Genomic DNA, 13,114 nt, shown 5'->3' with positions numbered 1-13,114 from the left:
TTGGCTATTGTGAGTAAAGCTGTTATGGACATGAATGTACAAGTATTTGTTTGAGTTGCTGTTTTCAGTTCTCCTGGATTTATAGCTAGGAGTGAAACTGGTCAGTCATATGGTGATTCTATGTTTAATTTTCGAAGAGCTGCCAAACTGTTTTCCACAGTGGCTGAACCATTTTACATCCCCACCAGCAAAGTTCAGGGGTTCTAGTTTCTCCAAATCCTCACCAACACTTCTTTTCTTTTTTTTTTTCATTTTGTTTTGTTTATTTTTTAAACGTAGCTATCTAGTGAGTGTAAAGTACTGTCTCAATGTGGTTGTGATTTGCATTTCCCTAATGCAATTGAAATCTTTTCATGTGCTTATTGGCCATTTGTATGTCTTCTTTGGGAAAATGTCTGTTCAAGCCCTTTGTCCATTTTTGAGTTGAGTTGCTTTCTTTTCTGTTGTCGAGTTGTAGGATTTCTTTATATATTCTTGAAATTAATCTCTTCTCAGATACACAATTTGCAAATAATTTCTCCCCATTTTGCGGGCTGTCTTTTCACTCTCCTGAGAGTGTCCTTTGAGGCACAAACGTTTTTAAATTTGATGAAATTCAGTTTATCTATTGTATTCTTTTTTTGCCTGGACTTTTGTTGTCATATCTTAGACTCCACTGCCAAATACAAGGTCATAAATATTTACCCCTGTGTTTACCATGAGGATTACAATTAATATCCTAAATTTATAACAATTCAGTTCGAATTGATTTCAAATTAACTTTAATAGAATACAAAACCTCCGTTCCTACGCATCTCTGTCCCCTCCCTTTTTTGTTATTATTGTCAAATTTGCATCTTTATACATGTATGCCTATTTTTAATGATTGTTTTATGCATTTATATTTTAAATCAGATAGGAAACAAAAGGAGTTAGAAACAAAAAATATAATAACACTGGCTTTTATATTTATATATGCAGTTATATTTACTGAGATTCCTTATTTCTTAATGTGGATTTGATTTACTGACTAGTGTCCTTTCATTTCAGCCTAAAGGACTACCTTTAGCATTTCTTGTAGGTCTGGTCTCCTAGTGACAAACTCCCTCAGCATTTGCTTATCTGGGAGTCTCTTCATTTCTCCTTTTTTTTTTTTTGGATTGATTTTATTTATTTTTTTTATTGTGATAAAATATGTGTAATATATTACATATTTATACAAATATAAAATTTACCATTATAACCTTGTATAATCCAGAGGGCATTAACTACATTCACAGGGTTGTATAGCCATTATCAGTATCTATTGATATTTTCAGAACTTTTTCACCATTTCAAACAGAAACTTTGTACCCATTAAGCAATAACTCTCCATTTCTCCTCCTACCCCTGTTCCAGCCCCTGGTAACCTCTGTTCTTTCTGTCTCTATGAATTTGCCTCTTCTAGACACCTCATTTAAGTGGAATCATACAATACTTGTCCTTTTTTGCATGGCTGACTCCACTTAGCATATGGTTTTCAAGATTCATTCATTTGGTAGCATGTATCAGAATTTCATTCCCTTTTGGGTGAATAATATTTCATTGTATGTATAGAACTCATTTTGTTCATCCATTCATCGGTTGATGGATAATTGAATTATTTCTACCTTTGGGCTATTGAGAATATTGCTGCTATGAATATTGACATACCAAGTATCTGTTTCAGTCCCTGCTTTCAATTATTTTGCGTATATATCTAGAAGTGGAATTGCTGGATTATACAGTAATTCTATGTATAACTTTTTGAGGAGCCACTAAACTGTTCTCCTCAGTTGCTGCACTATTTTACATTTCCACCAGCAACATGTGAGAATTTTCTCTACATCCTCACCTTTACTTGTTTCCTCTGTTTAAAAAAAAAGCCATCCTGTGGAAGATGCCTTAGAGGACTGGGATGGGGAGGGTGGGGGGGACTCGAGGGGGGGGGGGGAGTTGCGGGAGGGAGGGAATATGGGGATATGTGTATAAAAACAGATGATTGAAGTCAGTGTACCCCCCCCAAAAAAAAGCCATCCTGGTGGATATAAAGTGATATTTGGTTCTAATTTGCATTTCCCTAATGACTAGTGTTGCTGAGCATCTTTTCATGTTCTATTGGTCATTTCATATCTTCTTTGGAGAAATGTCAAGTCCTCTGTCTATTTTTGAATTTGGTTATGTTTTCTTGTTGAGTTTTGGGTTGTTTTTTTTCACTCTCTTGATAGTATTTTTTGTTGCACACAAGTTTTAAGTTTGGTGAGATTCATTTTATATATTTTTTTCTTTTGTGGCCTGTGCTTTCAGTGTTGTGCTTAAGAAACCATTGCCAAATTCAAGGCCATAAAGATTTTCTCCTGTGCTTCCTTCTAATAGTTTTATAATTTTAGCTCCTAAATTTAGGTCTTTGCAAGAAGACAACCCTCAGAATGGGAGAAAATACTTGCCAATGAAGCAACGGACAAAGGATTGATCTCCAAAATATACAAGCAGCTCATGCAGCTTAATACCCAAAAAGCAAATAACCCAATCTAAAAATGGGAGGAAGACCTAAATAGATATTTCTCCAAAGAAGACATACAGAAGGCAAACAAACACATGAAAAGATGCTCAACATCACTAATCATTAGAGAAATGCAAGCAAAGCCACAATGAGGTATCACCTCACACCGATCAGAATGGCCATCATCAAAAAATCTAGGGACAATAAATGTTGGAGAGGGTGTGGAGAAAAGGGAACTCTCTTGCACTGTTGGTGGGAATGTAAGCTGGTACAGCCACTATGGAAAAAGAGTTTGGAGGTTCCTTAAAAACTAAAAATAGAACTGCCATATGATCCAGTAATCCCACTATTGGGCATATACCCAGAGAAAACCATAATCCAAAAAGAATCATGTACCATAATGTTCATTGCAGCACTATTTACAATAGCCAGGACATGGAAGCAACCTAAATGCCCATCAACAGATGAATGGATAAAGAAAATGTGGCACATATATACAATGGAATATTACTCAGCCATAAAAAGGAATGAAATTGAGCTATATGTAATGAGGTGGATAGACCCAGAGTCTGTCATACAGAGTGAAGTAAATCGGAAAGAGAAAAACAAATATCGTATGCTAACTCATATATACGGAATCTAAAAATAAAAAAATGGGTGCTGATGAACCCAGTGACAGGGCAAGAATAAGGATGCAGATGCAGAGAATGGACTGGAGGACACGGGGTTGGGGGGGCGGGGGTCAAAGGGGAAGCTGGGATGAAGTGAGAGAGTAGCATAGACATATATACACTACCAACTGTAAAATAGATAGCTAGTGGGAAGTTGCTGTATAACAAAGGGAGATCAACTCGATGATGGGTGATGCCTTAGAGGGCCAGGACAGGGAGGGTGTGAGGGAGTCACGGGTGGGAGGGGATATGGGGATATATGTATAAATACAGCTGGTTCCCTTTGGTGTACCTCAAAAAGTGGTACAAGAGTGTAAAGCAATTATATTCCAATAAAGAGCTTAAAAAAATTTCGGTCTTTGATCCATTTTGAATAAATTTTTGTATATGGTATAAGGTAAGGGTCCAATTTCATTGTTTTTCATGGTGGACATACAGTTTTCCTGGCATAAGGAAAAGAGGGTCCTTTTCCCATGAATGGTGTTGGCACCATTTTCGTAACTCAATTGTCTATATATGTGAGGGTTTATTTATGGTCTCCCTATTCTATTCCATTGATCTATATGTCGATCCTTATGTCGGTACCACACTGTTTTGGTTACTGTAGCTATAGTATGTTTTGAACTTGGGAAGAGCAAATTCTCCAACTTTATTCTTTTTTCTAGATTGTTTTGACTATTTAGGGCCCCTTGAAATTCCATATGTATTTTAGGATGGATTTTTCTATTTCTGCAAAAAACACTGTTGGGATTTTGATAGGGATTGCATTGAATCTGTAAATTGATTTGGGTATTATTGCCATCTTAACAATATTAAGTCTTCCAATCTGTGAACACAGGACATCTTTCCATTTATTAGGTCATCTCTATTCTTTCAGCAATATTTTTTAGCTTTGGGTGTACAAACCTCTCACTTCATTGGTTAAATTTATTCCCAAGTATTTTTTTAGTTGCTATTGTAAATGGAATTATTTTATTAAATTTTTGATTATTCATTGCTAGTATATACAAATACAACTGATGTTTGTGTGTTGATTTTTATATCCTGCAACTTTGCTGAATTTGTTTATTAGCTCTAACTCCGTCCCTTCCGCCCCTCCCTGCAGCACTGCATAGATTCTTTAGGGTTTTCTACATAATAGATCATGTCAACTGTGAACACAGAGTTAATTTTATTTCCTCCTTTCCAACTTGGATGCCCTGTAATTCTTTTTCTGGCCTAATTGATCTGGCTAGAACTTCCAGTATTATATTGCACAGAAATCATAAAAGCAGACCTCTTGTCTTGTTCCTGATCTTGGGGGAAAAGCTTTCAATCTTTCAGCATTGAATAAGATGTTAGCTGTGGGCTTTTCATATATAGTCTTTATTATGTTGAGGAAGTTCTGTTTTATCTGAAGGATGCTGATTTTTGCAAATGCTTTTTCTGCATCAGTTGAGAGGATATGTTTTTTCTCCTCATTCTATTAATGTTGTGTATTACATTAATAGATTTTCTTATATTGAACCATCTGTGCATTCCAGAGATAAATCCCACTTGTTTATGGTGTGTGGTTCTTTTAATATGCTGCTGAATTTAGTTCCTTAGTGTTTTGTTTAGGATTTTCATCTATATACATAAGATATATTGGCCTGCAGTTTTCTATTACTGTCTTTGGTATCAGAGTAATTCTGGCCTCATAGAATGAGCAGGAATTATTGTTTCCTCTCCAATTTTTTGGGAAGAATTGATGTTAATTCTTCTGTAAATGTTTGGTAGAATTCACTAGTGAAGCTATTTGGTCCTGGGCTTTTCTCTGTTGAGATGCTTTGATTACTAATTCAAACTCCTTTATTGTTATAGGTGTGTTCAAATTTTATATTTCTTTTTGAGTCAGTTTTGGTAGTTTGTGTGTTTCTAGGGTTTGTCTATTTCATCTAGAGTATCCAATTTGCTGGCATATAATTGTTCGTAGTATTCTCTTATAATCTGTTTTCTTTCTGTAAAATAGGTAGTAATGCCGCCACTTTCATTTCTGATTTAGTTGAGTTTTCTTTCTTTTTTAGTCATGTAGGTTAAAGTTCATCAATTTTGTTGATCTTTTCAAATAACCAACTTTTTGTTTAGTTGATTTTCTCTATTGTTTTCCTGTTCTCTCTTTAATATATATTTACAAATAAATAGATTCTATATATCTCCAATCTAATCTTTATCTCCTTCCTTCTGCTAGCTTGAATTTGTCATTCTTCTTATTCTAGTCACATACAGTGTAAAATTGGATTATTGATTTGAGATCTTTCTTCTTTTCTAATGCATATGTTTATAGCTATAAATGTCCCTCTTAGCACTGCTTTCACTTCATCCCATAATTTGGTATTTTGTGTTTTCATTTTCATTTGCTTTAAGGTACTTTCTAATTTCCCTGGTGATTTCTTCTTTGACCCATTGGCTGTCTAAGAGTTTGTTATTTAATTTCCACATATTTGTGAATTTTCTGTTATTGATTTCTAGCTTCACTTCATTGTGATTAGAAAAGATACTTTGTGTGAGTTAAATCTTTAAAAAATTTTGTTAATTCTTTCTTTGTGGCCTAAATATAGTCTATCCTGGAAAATGTTCCCTGTGCACTTGAAAAGAATGTGTATTCTGTTGTTGTTGAGTGGAACATTTTATATATGTCTAATAGGTCTAATGGGTTAATAGTGTTGTTCAAGTCCTTTGTTTCCTTACTGATTTTCTGTCTGGTTATTCTATCCTTTATTATTATTATTTTAAATATTTATTTATTTGGCTGCATCAGGTCTTAGTTGTGGGTCTTAGTTGTAGCATGCGGGATCTTTGTTGTGGCATGTGGGATCTTTCATTGTGGCGCATGGGCTTCTCTCTGGTTGTGGCATGTGGGCTCAGTAGTTGTGGTGTGCAGGCTTTAGAACACATAGGCTTAATTGCCCTGCAGCATGTGTGATCTTAGTTCCCCGACTAGGGATCAAACCCATGTCCCCTGCATTGGAAGGTGGATTCCTTTTTTTTTTTTCAGTTAAAAAAAAAAAATTATTTATTTATTTATTTATTTATTTATTTATTTAATTGGCTGTGTTAGGTCTTCGTTGCTGCACACAGGCTTTCTCTAGTTGTGGCAAGTGGGAGCTACTCTTCATTGTGTTGCGCAGGCTCCTCACTGCGGTGGCCTCTCTTGTTGTGGAGCACAGGCTCTAAGTGTGTGGGCTTCAGTAGTTGCAGCACATAGGCTCAATAGTTGTGGCTCACAGGCTCTAGAGCGCAGGCTCAGTAGTTGTGGTGCCTGGGCTTAATTGCTCCACGGCATGTGGGATCTTCCTGGGGCAGGGATCAAACCTATGCCCTCTGCATTGGCAGGTGGATTCTTAACCACTGTGTCACCTAGGAAGTTTGGAAGGTGGATTCTTAACCACTGGACCACCAGGAAAGTCCCTCTATCCTTTGTCAAAAGTGGGGTATTGATGTTTCCAATTGGGGTATTGTAGAATTGTATATTTCTCTCTTCAATTCTGTCAATTTTTGCTTTATATTTTTGGGTCTTTGTCATTAGGTGCATATAGGTTTAAATTTGTTCTATTTTCTTGCTAAATTAAAACTTTTACCAATATATACTATCCTTCTATGTCTCTTGTAACTTTTTTGACAAAATAGGAGAGTCTATTTTGTCTGACAGTTATATAGCCACCTCAGCTCTCTTTTGGTTACTATTTGCATGGAATATCTTTTCCCATTCTTTTACTTTCAATTTCTTTGTGTTGTTATATCTAAAACGAGTCTCTTGTAAACAACATATAGATGGATCATGTTTTTTTTAATCCAGTCTGCCAAGCTCTGCCTTTTAATAAGAGAGTTTAAAACATTTACATTTAATGCAATTAGTGATAAAGAAGCATTTGTATCTACCATTTAGCTATTTTTCAATATGTCATTTTTAAATCTTTTTTTATTCTTCATTCCTCCATTATTGCTTTTTTGGGTATTTAGTTGATTTTTTGGTAGTATACCATTTTGATTCCTGTCTTTCCTTTTCTGTATACATTTTATTTATTTTATTAGGTACTACTTTTGGGATTACAATTAGCATCTTTTAAGCTTATTAACAAGCTAATTTGAACAGTGCTAACTTAGTCTCAAATGTATACACACTCTGCTTCTGTATATCTATTTTCCTCATTTAAAATTTTGTTATTGTCACAGAATACATCTTTATATATGTTTTTCCACTGACATAGGTTTATAATTGTTGTTTTATACATTTTCCTTTTATATAACATAGGAGAAAAGGAAGAGTTAACAAACTAAAAGTACAATAATATTTGACTTTTATTTACATATATAGTTACCTATACCAGTTTTATTTTTTTTCTTATGGTTTTTAATCATGGTCTCATGTCCTTTCATTTTAGATTGAAGAACTTTCTTTAGCATTTCTCATGTGGCAAATCTATTGATATTAACTCCCTCAGATTTTGTTTCCATGGAGATGTCTTGATTTTTCCTTCATTCTTGAGGGGTAGTTTTGTTGGATGTAAAAATCTTGGTTGACACTTTTTTTCTTCTAGCACTTTAAATATGTCATTCCACTGTCTCCTGGCCTCCTGGCCTCCATGGTTTCAGATCAGAAATCAAGTGTTAACCTTATTGAGGAATACTTGTGTTTGTCACAAGTTACTTCTTCCTTGCTGCTTTCAAATTCTCTCTTTGCTTTTCAACAATTTGATTATAACACGTCTTGTTGTGGATCTTTTTGATTGTACCTTACCTGGAGTTTGTTGAACTTCTTGGATGTATATATTCATGTCTTTCATCAGATTTGGGAAGTTTGTGGCCATTATTTCTTCACATACTTTTTATGTTCCTTTCTTTTTTTCTTCTCTTTCTGAGACTCCTATAATGTGCATGTTGGTATGCTTGATGATATATGACAGCTCCCTCAGGTTCATTTCATTTTTCTCTTTCTTTTTATCCTTTGCACTCAGATTGGATAATTTCAATTGTCTTATCTTTGAGTCTGCTGATTCTTCCATATGCCTGCTCAAATCTGCTGTTGAATCCCTCTTGTACTTTTCATTTCAGCTTTGTACTTTTTAGCTCCAGAATTTCTATTTAGTTCCTTTTTATAATTTATATATCCTTTTACTGATATTCTCATCTTGATCATACATCATTTTCCTGATTTTCTTTAGTTTTTTTGTTAATGATATCCTTTTACTCATAGTTGACAATATTATTGACTAGTAATTACAACATCTGGGCTTCTCAAGGATGTTTTCTATCAAATTCTTTTTTTCCTGCCAAAGGGCCATACTTTACTCTTTCTTTGTATATTTTGTAAATTTTTGTTAATAACTGAACATTCTGAATATTATACCATGGTACATCTGGAAATCTAATTTTATCACTCCTCAGGGATTGGTGATTCTTACTAGTTTACTGGAGCCATCAGTTTTGTTTTATTGTGACATTTCCAAACTATAATGGCAAAATGTGTTCCTTGTTATGCATGGTCACTGAAGTTTATTTTCCATTATCTATGGTCAGCCAATGATCTGACAAAGATTTCCTTAACATCTGACTGCAAAAATGGAAAAAAAGGAAGATTATATTTCTAAATCTTAAAATAGGTCTTCCCAATAGGCACTGAAACTAAGAGGGCCAAAGAAAAAGCAAATATCTGTGCTGGTCCCTCAGGGATCTACCTGACTGACCAAAATGCCCTACCCCCAAATTTTGGGGAACAAGGACCACACTGCTCACCCTGGCACCAGTCAGCTGCTCCAGGAATGTAAGCCAGTGTCCCCACAGTATAGCAGGGCTTTGCGATGGAGGATGGTAGGTATTTCACACATGCTGACCTCTTACCAAAGAGCAATAGCCTCTCCCTTCATCAAGAAACTCCTGGTTTTTATAAGTGTCTCTTCAGAATCCAGAAGTCTGAGGTAGTTGACTTTGATAGTTTTTTCCCCCAGCTTACTGGTTGTTTGACTGATCCCTAGTGCTTCCTCTTCTACCATTTTGCATGATATCACTGTGGCTTCTCCATTTCTGAAAGATAATTTTGCTGGTATAAAATTCTTGGTTAACACTTTTTCTTCCAGTGCTTTAAATGTGTCATTTCACTGTCTCCTGGCCTCCATAGTTTCTGATGAGAAATCAAGTGTTAATCTTGTTGAAGATCACTTGTGCTTGTCACAAGTTGCTTCTCTTTTGCTGCCTTCAAAATTCTCTCTGTCTTTGGGTTTCAACAGTTTGATTATAATGCATCTTGTTGCAGATCTTTTTGACTCTGTCTTACTCTGAGTTCATTGAGCTTCTTGGATGTTTATATTCGTGTATTTCATCAGATTTGAGGAATTTTTGGCCATTATTTTTTCAAATATTCTTTCCACCCTCTTTCTTCATTTGGGACTTTTATGATGTGCATGTTGGTATGCTTGATGATATACCCTCAGGTTCTGTTAATTTTTCTTTCTTTTTTTTCTTTCTATTTCTCATTGGTGTATTAATCTGTTCACTGCTGAGACAGAATACCATACAGTAGATGGCTTAAACAACAGCTATTTCTTCCTTACAGTTCTGAAGGCTGAGAATTCCAAGATCAAGGTACTGGCAAGGAAGACAATTTTGAGGCCTCTTTGGCTTGTAAGTGGCCACCTGCTCACTGTGTGCTCACATAATCTCTTTTTTTGTGTGTGCATGTGAAGAGAAAGGTCTCTCTCTCCCCCTCCCTCCCTCTTCTTATAAGGACAACAATTCTATCAGATTAGAGCTCCACCCTTATGACCAAATTTAATCTCAATTACCTCTGAAGGCCCAACATAAGAATTTTGGGGGGACACAATTCATTCCATAGTAGACTGGATAATTTTGATTGTCTTATCTTCAAGTTTGCTGATTCCTTCATCTGTTTGACCCAATCTGCTGTTGAATCTCTCTAGTGAGGTCTTCACTTAAGCTATTGTACTTTTCAGCTCTGGAATTTCTATTTGGTTCCTTTTTCATATTTTCTATCTCTTTATCGATATTCTCTATTTGTTCATATATTGTTCATCTGGTTTCCTTTAGCTCATTGAGCATATTAAAATAGTTGACTTAAAGTCTTTATCTAGTAAGTCTAATATCTGGGCTTTCTTAGGGACAGTTTCTGGCAATATCTTTTCTTTCCCCCTGCACATGGGCCATACTTTCCTGTCTCTTTGTATGACTTGTATTTTTGTTGTTATTGTTGTTGTTGTTAAAAGTGGACATGAATATTATGATATGGTAACTCTTGAAATCAGATTCTCCCCAGGGAGTGCTATTGTTGACTTTTGAGGGCTGCAGCCATAATTTGTTTAATGGCTTTTCCAAACTGTTTTTTGCAAATATTGTATTCCTTATTATGCATGGTCACTGAAATATCTGTTCCTCTATCTCAGAGGTTAGCCAGTGACCTGAGAGACTTCCTTAAGTACCAGGAGCAAAAAAGAAGAAATGTACTCTTCTGCTCTTTGCAGATTGGCTCTAAGCTGGGTTACTCCTTCAGTGCTAAGCCAGGTATGTAGAGTCCTGCCTTAGATTTCACCTCAGATCCCAAAACTCAGCCAACAGTGGAAGCCTAGAATCCTATCATATCTTTTTTGAGTATCCAACCCTGGGCATGCATGTTGCACTCCAGATTCTCTGGTATATGTGGTAGTCCTTTGAAGCCCTTATTGCTCTAAGAATGTTTCTCCTTAGCCTCTTCCTGCCCAGACTTATGCATCTACCTACTACTTGCTTGTCTGTCCCATCCAAGTGGCTACAAGTAGCATGATGCTTTCTACAGATGTCACATAGAAAGCCACTCCAGCCTAAGGGGGACAAAACAAGGTCAGCTTCTGTTCTAGTCCTCCAGGGAAATTCCAGACAAGTCAAAACACAACATTACAAATTTTAAAAAAATTTTATTTATTTATTTTTAATTTATTGGCTGTGTCAGGTGTTCCTTGCTGCATGTAGGCTTTCTGTAGTTGCAGAGAGAGGGGGCTACTCTTCATTGTAGTGCATGGGCTTCTTATTGCAGTGGCTTCTCTTATTGTGGAGCATGGGCTCTAGGCACAGGTGTAGTTCTCCTCAGCATGTGGAATCTTCCCAGACCAGGGTTCAAACCCATGTCCCTTGCATTGGCAGGTGGATTCTTAACCACTGCGTCAGCAGGGAGGCCCCACTATCACAACTTTTTGAGAACAGGTTCTGAATTGCCCTCCAGCTCCAGCAAGCCACACCAGGATTGCAGACTGCCATCCCCATGGCTGCCACTGATCTGGAGAGTGGGGAATGATAGGCAGGTAAGCAAAATGCTATACATTTTCTTATTAAAATTTAGCAGACTGTTGGGATTTCCCAGGTGGTGCAGCAGTTAAGAATCCACCTGCCAATGCAGGGGACACAGGTTTGATCCCTGGTCTGGGAAGATCCCACATGCTGCAGAGCAACTAAGCCCGTGCGCCACAACTACTGAGCCAGAGTGCTGCAACTACTGAAGCCCACATGCCTAGAGCCCGTGCTCCGCAACAAGAGAAGCCACCACAATGAGAAACTAGGGCACTGCAATGAAGAGTAGCCTCCGTTTACTGCAACTAGAGAAAAGCCGTGTGCAGCAACAAAGACCCAACACAGCCTATAAATAAATAAATAAATAAATAAATTTATATAAAAAATTTAGCCAACTGTTTATTAAGCACTCTTCTAGTTGCCTTAATTTTTTTATTAGATTCTAGAGTTCCAAAAGAATTGATCCAGTTAGGATTCCCCCCCACCCCCCCCAGTTTAATGATTGCTTCTTTGGAAGGATCCTTCTTGGAATTCCTTACTCCTCCATTTCTGTAACATTATTCAACCTCTCCCAGGTTTCTTTAAAAAAATTTATTATTGAAAAATTTAAGCATACAGAAAAGTGGGGAGGGTATTTTAATGAATCCCCATGCACTTATCAACTAGTCTCAAAAATTATCAACTCGTGGCCAACTTTTAAAAAAAATTTTAATTTTATTTATTTATTTAATTTATTGGGTGCACTGGGTCTTTATTGCTGTGTGCAGGCTTTCTGTAGTTGTGGAGAGCAGGAGAGACTGTTCATTGTGGTGCACGGGCTTCTCATTATGGTGGCTTCTCTTGTTGCAGCACACGGGCTCTAAGCACATGGGCTTCAGTAGTTGTGGCATATGGGCTCAGTAGTTGTGGCTCATGAGCTCTAGAGTGCAGGCTCAGAGTTGTGTAGCATGGGCTTAGTTGCTCTGCGGCATGTGGAATCTTCCTGGACCAGGGCTCAAACCCGTGTCCCCTGCTGCATTGGCAGGTGGATTCTTAACCACTGCACCACCAGGGAAGCCCTCATGGCCAACTTTGTTTCATCTATACCATCAACCATTGATTGAGAATTTACTAAGCCCTGTGCTCAGTGTGCTTCATGCATTATCTCATTTCATTCTCATAATTCTCCATGAGGTACGGATTAATATCTCCATTGCACAGCTGAGGAACTGGAAACTGAGGGGTTTAGTAATTTTCTCAAGATCACATGTAGCTTCCTGGAACCAGGACTTGAACTTGTATCTATCTGAGATCAGAATCATGGCTTATGCTGCTTCCCCAATCACCTTTCCTGGGAAGCTCACTTGATGCTGACAGCAACCGGAGAGGCAGGTGTGGTGGACATGGCTAATATTCATTCAAATCTACTTCTTATCTGCTTTTTGGTAGACAGGATTATGATTCAAAAACTGCAAAATCAGACAGCATCCTGTGGCAAGTTCTGCCCAATGGCAGAAGCAACATGTGTCATTAACAAGCTGATACATTTAGTTGCTGGTGCTTTACTCTCTAGCCCTCTCTATACCTGCTACAGAGAACTCTGGAGACTTGATGCTGGTTGTAGGTTATAGATTAGGGAATCTTTGTCACCCTGGGTCCCTGTGGGATGAGT

Source organism: Hippopotamus amphibius, chromosome 16, assembly GCF_030028045.1.
Source record: "Hippopotamus amphibius kiboko isolate mHipAmp2 chromosome 16, mHipAmp2.hap2, whole genome shotgun sequence".
NCBI lineage: Eukaryota > Metazoa > Chordata > Mammalia > Artiodactyla > Hippopotamidae > Hippopotamus > Hippopotamus amphibius.
This window is presented reverse-complemented; position numbering follows the sequence as displayed.